Below are 9,079 nucleotides of genomic sequence, written 5' to 3'. Positions count from 1 at the left end.
AACCTTGGCCCTGGAAGACCTTTGATTGACATACTCAGTTACCTTTCTTAGCCCTTGTATCTACGTTTCTAAAAACATGTCTTCTAGTGCTTGGCATTTTAAAAGTAAAATCCTTGTAACACGTGCAGTCCAGCCAACTCCCACCACAGAGGATCCAACGCCTTGTCTCCCACCAGTGGATCAGATAGTGAGGGAGTTTTATGGTCCCTTTCAGGCAGATGACTGTGCCCTTCAGCAGCATGAAAAAGTATAGGAGTCTGATCATCATTCTTAAGTTCCCCAAAATATTTCTGAGACCAGAGCTTTCAGAGGAAAGTTATGAGGACAAAAGGTAGGGAGAGCTATCAAGATTATCAAGTGAAAGAAACCAGTAACAGAGAAAAATGTTTAATCTCATAAGATACACCCACCCACCCCTACCACCAAAATCCTACATGTGAGGGCCACAACATACAGGAGAAAAGCCCACCATGTCTATATGTGAGGGACTGTGGGTGCTATGTAAATGAGCCAGGAAAGGCGGAGGGGGGTCATGACTCTGACCCACTGACCTTCTACCTGTCCCAGCTCTCTGCGCCCCTTCCGTCCTTAGAAGTACTCCCTTAAAAACTATCTTTACTTCTACGACTATCTGCATGCCCTGATCCAATTGTTTGTTCAAATCACAGAGCCTGGAAATTCGGAAGGGGGCCCTCCACACTGCAGTCTGCCTACAGTGCTGTGAAGAGCCAGTCGGTCGATTCTTAGCTATCATTTCATCTCCCTTTTGTGAATATACTTCTCTAACCCTGCTATTTTATATTATAGATTATTTGGATCCCAATTCATTATAGAAAAAGCCTCAACTTGCACAAAGCATACATCCCAGTGCTCCAGTCCCTCCCAAATCTGCTGGACCCCAGGCCCGTCCACCTCTTCCACTTATCATCCACATGACCTTGTCTAGCTTCTCCGTCTTTCAGTTTTCTCATGTTCAAAGTAAAAATCAAACCAGTGATGGCCGCTCCTAGGGTCACTGAATACCAGAGCACTATCTTAGTGGGCCGTATGTCCCAGGTACTAATTGCTTTCCGTTCATCTTCTCATTTAAACTTACAAAAACCTTTTAAAATATGTTCCCATTTATATCACCCATTTAGTTGATGAGACGGATCGGCTTCAGGGAGGTGGAGTAACTGATCCAATGACAACATAGCCAATAAGTCAAAGTAAAAATCCAAAGCCAGATCTAACCCTGAGCTTAAGTTTTTAATCGTTCTGCAAATGCTTCACAGATTTGCCAGTGCGACAGTTTCCTGGTAGCACAAAATTGAGAGCATTGCATTTACTTCAGTGTTATTGAAAAGACAATGAGTTTCCACACGTGGAACAGTTAGGAAAGGTGCTTCGTTGTAGGCTGTGAAGGTTTTGCTGTTGTTGTCATTGGTATATATTGGGTTACTCTGGGAACACAGAAAGGGATCGTGTGCTGTCACCTGGTATGGGTCACTTCTTCAACTTGGAAACTGATGGCATTTACTGCCCATGGCTTTTTACTGTCTTTATTAAAAACTTATCAGGGCTATGCGTTCACTCCCAGGGAACAAAGCAAGTTCAACACAGGAGAGGAGTGTTCAGTGTCACAGCCTACATGTGGCAGCTTCTCTAAACACCTCTGTGTGTGAACTCATTGGTACTTTCCATAACACTGAAGTGTAATGGTCAAAATTTCGTGTTGTCTTCCCAGCACCCACCAAGAGGACAATATTAGAAGACAGAGATTCTGAAAGATGAGCATCAGCATGTCAGCACCAAAGAAGGCTGTGGAGAACTGGCCTCCCACACTGTGTTACACTAGAAGATGGGCCTTTACTAGTTAGCAAATCTGCTTAAACTTGGGCTTTCCAGCCTCTGGAATAATGAAAAGTAGATTTCTATTGTTAAGCTAACTAGACTCTTGTTATAGATGCTCAATAGGACTAAGACAGTAGATATGCTATAAATACCTCTATTTAAGAGAAGGAAAGATAGATTGACTTGCCAGGTGTCACACAGTAGCACGTGACATCTGGGAGTTGAGTCCAGGCTGTCTGAGTTTGAATCTCTACTCTTAGGCCTTGATTACCTGGCAAGGTGACTAACTGGAAGCCTGTGAGAGTAAGCCAGTTACGACTTGGCACTGCAGACAGTTACTGTCTGTCCTCCAGGATTTTAAAACTCGTGTCTCTTAGCGGATGACATGGTCAGAATGTGAGATGTGGCCAGAAAGGGGAAGCCCAACAGCCTTCCCTGAGGGGTAAGTGGTGCAAACAGAAGACGGAACATTTGCTTAATGAGAGCAGGAGTGGGAAGCTGAAAGCTATAGAAGTCAGAGTTGGCTGGGGGAACAGATGAAGATCTTACCATGCCTTGTCACATCACCTTCCATAGTGGCCATGTTCAGCATGGCTGACTCCCTGGGACTCTCAGAGTTCAGTTTAACTGGCTTTCACTTACTGACCGTCTACTATATACATCCAGGGCTATATTTTCTGTTATGCATAACACAATGAGCATTGCCATTGTGGAGCTCAGAATTCATCAAGAAGATATGTCAATCAACGGCACTTGTTTGTAATAACAAAATACTGGAAATAAAGTAAATCTCGATGAAGAGAAGATCAGCAAAGCGTGAGTCACCCTGAGTACTAGGCAGCTGAGAAAGATATGCTATTGTGGATAGGGCAAAGGAAGGCACAGTGTAAACGTATCTTACCTTCTCCACTACAATGGGAAAGAGCAGAGTATATATCAATATTATATACATATATATGACTTTTCTGCTGCAAAATTATTCTGATTCTTCTATGACAATAAAATGAATTAATTGAGTAATTAATTAATTAATTAATCTTGCCTATCCCAAAGCCATGCCCTAGTGTAATTTCTAGTGCTGGTACTTGTGTGTCTTTTGTCTTGTTAAGTCCGTTTTCCATATTGGTCTTTCCAAACCATTAATTTTATTGAAGAAGAGATCCTAATATGGTTCCCATAGCTGAGACAGGAGATCAGAGAAGAGTGGCAAAGACCAAGGCAGAAAAATGAGCCCTTCCATTTGCTTTAATTTTGCCATAAGTTTTATTTTGCTTTAAAAATTAAACTAAAAATAGACATCACTATACTCAGTGAAGCCATGTTAGTATTGCCTCCCTGTCTGAAAATGTTCCTCTCTCTCTCTCTCTCTCTCTCTCTCTCTGCCTCTCTCTCTCTCTCTCTCTCTCTCTCTCTCTCTCTCTTTGCCTCTCTCTCTCTCTCTCTCTCTCTCTCTCTCTCTCTCTCTCTCTCTTCTTTCGAAAGTATCCCTTGTACCAGGTCCTTGACAGGACAGTGGGCAGTGGGGAGAAGGTATGGTTAGCAGGAGCTTGCCCCCAGAGAGGAGTCAGCCTCCCATTGCTCTGACACTGTCCATGCAATGCATTGGCAGGGCTCCTCACACCCACTCCTGAGACTCCTCCTTAGCAACCTCCTTCTCCAGTTGACAGTGGACAGGGAGGACGTTAAAGCAGACCCTCAGCACCTGCTGGCCGTGGAAGACTCTGGAGGCCATACTCACCTAAATGCTTTTGTTTCTTGAGTCTTTCCTCTTTAATTTTAGCATAATTTACATTTATATTCTGCCATTGGGTTGTGGGTGTCTTGGTGATGACCGACACTCAGTAGCTTCCCATCATAGCCAGAGAGGCAACAGGGCAGCATCAGCCATCTCCGATAAAATCCTTTCCAATTAAACAGTTCACTGGACTTGTCATGGTCTGGTGCTCTTGTTATCCTCGGATGTGCACAACTCACGTGTATTGTTTAGACCCATCATCATATCAAGTTCTTCCTGCAGAAGATGCTCGGAGAGTCGTGCTTCCCCCACCGAGCAACTGTGATGACACTGATTTAAAACTCCGTCTCCTTACACCAGCTGAGCAGCAGAGCTTTGCACTTTAATTAGATTGTTCTAGGCTCGGCTCTCCCAGGTCTTTTGTGTAAATGGTATCAGATGCTGCCCAGGATGAAACATGCCACAGACACTGACAAAATAAGGTTGGGCCATTGCAGAGCACATCCAATAACTTCAGACACAGCTGGAGACTCCTCCAAATCCTGCAGAGTGTGCTTCTTGCTACAGACTGTGTGGCTGGCTTACCTGGAGTGCTCACCCAGCTATCATGGCTCATCTAGACAGTTCACAAGGTCAAGCATATATAACCGGTGTGTTTATCAATTTAACATGATTTCAAGGACTATGCCTGCTCCAAACCCATGTCCCATACTGCTGCTGGTACCAACATGAAACACTGGTTAGAGTACACCATTTTCTAATTCAACTGTTCAGACCTCTGACAAGCAACAAGATTCCATGAGCAAGCCAGACTGAGGTGAAATGCTATCTCCATCACTTGCCTCCTCTGGCCATCTCGTCATGCCTACAGTAAAAAATCAAAACCACTTCAGTTGGCCAGTTCGGCTCTGACCTCATCTTCTGCAGTTCTCCTGAATCCCACTCCAGATGCACTGACCTCTTTGACCCTCTCCCCACAGGACCTTTGCATTTGATATTTGCTCTTCGTTCGGGTGCCTATATGTTCTCTCACTATCCCAAGTATCGATTCACAGGCTCCCTTCCTGGTACAAACTTCCCTGATGACTTCTCAAACTGCAACCCCTGAGATCCTCAGGAGTCTTTGTGTCTTTGGTGCCCTGCACCTTCGCTTTCACCAGTGGCTTGTGTACTTTACTGATCTTACTCAAGCTTGCCTCTCTGACCTTCGCCAGCACACCAGCAATCAAGGACAGAGCCCCATGTAGCTCTGATACAATAACAGTGCACAGGACAAGTTTCAGATAGGCCTGCCTGGTACATTTCAAAAGTCAGTGACTCTGACAGGAAGGGGAATTGTTGCTTATGTGAAAACACTGGAAGGACATTCACCAAAATTTCAGGACAACTCACTAAACTGTCGGAAGCAGTTGTCTGAGAGCTCCAAGGCCTGGAACATTTTCACTTTATCTCCAGTTCCTTTCCATGTCATCTAAATTTGTGTTTTCTGCCTTGTGTAATCCTCTAACACATTTAATAGCACAAAAAAATATTTTAAAATAAAGAAGTTAAGTAGAATTTAAAAACCAAAATTATTCCTTTACAATGGATTCTATAGCCACTGTCTATGGCAAAAAGAAAGGACAATAAAAATTGGAATGGATGCCAAAAATAAGTGCTGGAGAGACCCTTTTGGTGCCTGGTTATGTCCTAAATCTTTAAGTGCTGGAGAGACCCTTTCGGTGCCTGGTTATGTCCTAAATCTTTAAGTGCTGGAGAGACCCTTTCGGTGCCTGGTTATGTCCTAAATCCTTACCACAATCTGACATTCTGTCTACATCAGTCCCCCCGCTCTCACCCCAACCCACTCAACCCAAACTAATGAGTGTAAATTTCAAGTTCCCCAGTGCTGGGGACCACCCAGAACTACCCCATTTATTCCTGGACCACCTTCCCTCTGTCTGGCTCCCTTTGCCTGTTGAGGTTGCCTTTCACACGCTCACACATGGCCTGTGTTGATTCAGACTCTAACTCAGATACTAGTCACTGGTACTTTCTGATCTAGACTACTGAAGAAACCCCTCCTGGTCATGGCCCAGTTGGTTGACCCTCTGGCCCTAAGAGAAGGTGGAAATTTAATCTATAAATGAAATTGTGCAGAATGACTTCACCCATGTTGTCACAGGTCTTTATGCACCAAGCTTCTTTATGGGTAAAATGTTAATTTTTCCTTAAATTTCCTTCTCTGAATACACGTTATGACTCTTCTTTAAACTGAGATCACCGTAATGATTACCACAAGAAATTGTTGCCCAGGAGGGACCCTCTAGAAGAACATGTGATATTTGTGAACATTGGATATGCCCAATATTTCAAGACCCAGCATCCTGGAGGCTACCTCTCTTTCTAGGCTAAATGGTACTTTGGATATTTTTAATTAGAATAAAATGAGCATTTTCAAAATCCTTAGAGACAAAGACTGGCCAAAGGGCTTTACATGTCTTTTAATTCTGTCAAACACAAGATGCAAGAAATAGCCTGCTACAACATTTATTCTATCCAGCCATTTCCCTAAATTGCAAAAATATTCCCTGATCGAAGAAGTCTTGACCTCAGCTATGACATTTCTTCTCCAGTAACTGAAGCCAGTAGCCAAGGAGTTGCCTGTGACCTACAACTCAGTCCCCAGAGTCCCCGGAAACTGAGCCAGGAGAAAGAGGGGCTTGAATATTGTGACCTTTTGTATAATGTCTATGGGGCAAAACTTGTGGGTTCATGACAAACTCCAGTTACAATCTCCTTTTGACTTATCTGGGACTCAAAGGAACAAAGGTCTCTGTAATTCATTTTTGCTGTAGAGCAAAATTTGAGTCTGCAGTTAAAATACAAACACACACACATATAACACACACACACACATCAAAAAATGAGACAAGGTTTCTTAATAAAGCCACTCTAAATAGAAAAAGGAAGGGGTTTGTCTCCCCACCTATCCACCCACCACAGAATGATACAACAAATGTTCTAAAAGAGGGCACAGTGGTCTCCTATCTTATTTGAAAACAGAGAGTCTTACTTAAATTATGGATTCTATTTGTTCCCATAAGGAAGAAAGGCCATTATCTGGCTGCCTCAGGAGTTCCAGTTTTCATTCAGGAACTCAACAACAACTACAGCAAAAACTCCTCTAATCCTACAACAGCTCTTGGCAACTCCAAGCACCAACTGCCATTTAAATACCAACAGACATCATGTTTTAGGCAAAAAAAAAAAAAAACAAAAAAAACTTCTGTTTCCAATGTGTTTGGCAGCAAACAGGAAGCAACAGTATGTTCCAAAAATAACTGGATGTTTGTTCATCAATGATAAAGGAATAAACTCCCAACCGCATTTGACTGAGATAGACACTCTCTTTCTCCACTCTACACTTGGTGCAGCTTCTCCATCACCAATATGACCTATTCACTACTATGAAAACATGGGCAAGATTTCTGCTTCCCAGGCAGCACACCTAGAAACATTGCTGAAAACCTTGTTGTCTGGAAAGTCCAGTGCCAGACAAAATGGAGTAGTCCACCTCAACCTCCCCCTACTGCTTGCAGTGGAAAACTCAGACACAAACAGAAACTACTCATAGACTCAGAAGGTAAACAGTTGTAGATAGATCAGAGAGACGACAGAGTGATCCATTCCAAGAGATGACCTTCCTAGATTTTGCTCTTTTTCCTTTGACTTTGACCCAACATCAGTCCTGTGTTCCATACCAGGCCCTTAAAAGTACTTTGGAAAAATTGAGTGAAGAACCCGTGAGAACGATCCCTGGGCACTAAAAGTGTGGAGATCATAGAGAGGAGGAAGCTGGAGAATGGGATGTGCTCATCCTGCCTCAGGTTCCAGTATCATCCCTTGGGTGAATGTGTGCAACACAGCTGCACATGAAGACTGAGGGATCCAGGTTAAAATGTCATCTACTGTCCTATCCTGGAGAGCTATCCACAAGAATCTGACCCACTGCCGGGCAGTGATGGCGCAGGCCTTTAATTCCAGCACTTGGGAGGCAGAGGCAGGTGGATTTCTGAGTTCAAGGCCAGCCTGGTCTACAGAGTGAGTTCCAGGACAGCCAGGGCTACACAGAGAAACCCTCCTGTCTCAAAAAAAAAAAAGAAAAAGAAAAAAGAAAAAAAGAAACTGACCCACAGGGGCAAAGCAAAGGCTACCAAAGCTAGGCTTTCATTGCAACCACCATCTGCAGATGTCAAGAGAAAACTTAGAACCTAATGAGGCTGATTACCTACTAATAAAATAAATAAACATTCTCTGTGGAAGAAAAGGAGACCAAAAGATTTATAATGTAATACTCAAAATGCCTAAAATTCAATTTAATAGTACTTGATATTCAAAGGATCAGGACAGTGTGATCAACTCTCAGAGGAAACACGTTCTACAGGTGGAAACTCTGAGATGATCCAGACCTCAGGGTCATAAAGAGCTTTTTCAAACTCTCACCATGAGGTAAAGACTTCTTAGAATAAGAAGGTGCTGACATTCCCAACTGAGATAGATAGATAGATAGATAGATAGATAGATAGATAGATAGAGATAGAGATAGAGATATATCAGAGAAATTTAGAACTGGGAAAAACATGTAAAATGTATAGTATTAAAAATTAATTGAATGAGGCTTGTAACACAGAATAACAAGGGAGAAAATAAAGAAACCTGCAAACAGGCAAGGAAAATAGGGGTTTTAACAATGGAAACAACTTAGGAAAAGTTGTTTTCAGCACAAAGCAAAACATCCAACATCTATAACACTGAGGGCCAAAATTATAGCGAAGGAGGTCATGTCGTAAAAGGGAATTTTAGAAATAAGAATTTTAAAAACCTTAAATTCTGTGAAGGATGTGAGACTAAGTGTCTATGGTTGACACAGAAGTGACAGATGTCTATGTTCCAGGTGACACTCACTACATGATGATAGATGTCTGTGATCCAGTGAGCTACGATGCTCACTAAAGGACGGCCTCTGTTGAGAAGTTCTATCTAATATACACAGGAATCAAACCATCTTAGTACATGCAGAAAATGGACAGTGAGGCAAGGACGCAGTTAAACATGGGCTCAAAAACATGACCTCCCCTTCATCAAGGCTATTGGCTTCTGCTGTTGCCAAGCACCTGGCTTGCCAACAGTAGAACATAGCCATGAGCCCTGTACTAGCACAATTCCCTGGGTGTCCTAGCTAACCACTCACTAACAAATGCATTATAGTGAGTCCACTTCAGCACAAAAGGAGAGAGAACATGTCCTCGCCAGAAATAGACCCTGGATGGGAATTTGTCTTCTCTGTGTTTTTCTGGAACTTCTGTCAACAGAATTCAATAGCATTGCAAATGTCTTGCCATCATTGTAATATCCCACACACATCATTTCTGACCGAGAACCTATTCACTTGAAGAGCAGCAATAAGTGCATACCCATGGTATTTAATGACCTATCCCTCTAAAAAGGAATGATGGGGTGGACTGCTGA

Source organism: Grammomys surdaster, unplaced genomic scaffold (genome assembly GCF_004785775.1).
Source record: "Grammomys surdaster isolate TR1022 unplaced genomic scaffold, NIH_TR_1.0 126248, whole genome shotgun sequence".
Taxonomy (NCBI): domain Eukaryota; kingdom Metazoa; phylum Chordata; class Mammalia; order Rodentia; family Muridae; genus Grammomys; species Grammomys surdaster.
The sequence above is the reverse complement of the archived record's forward strand: the minus strand, read 5'-3'. Positions refer to the sequence as shown.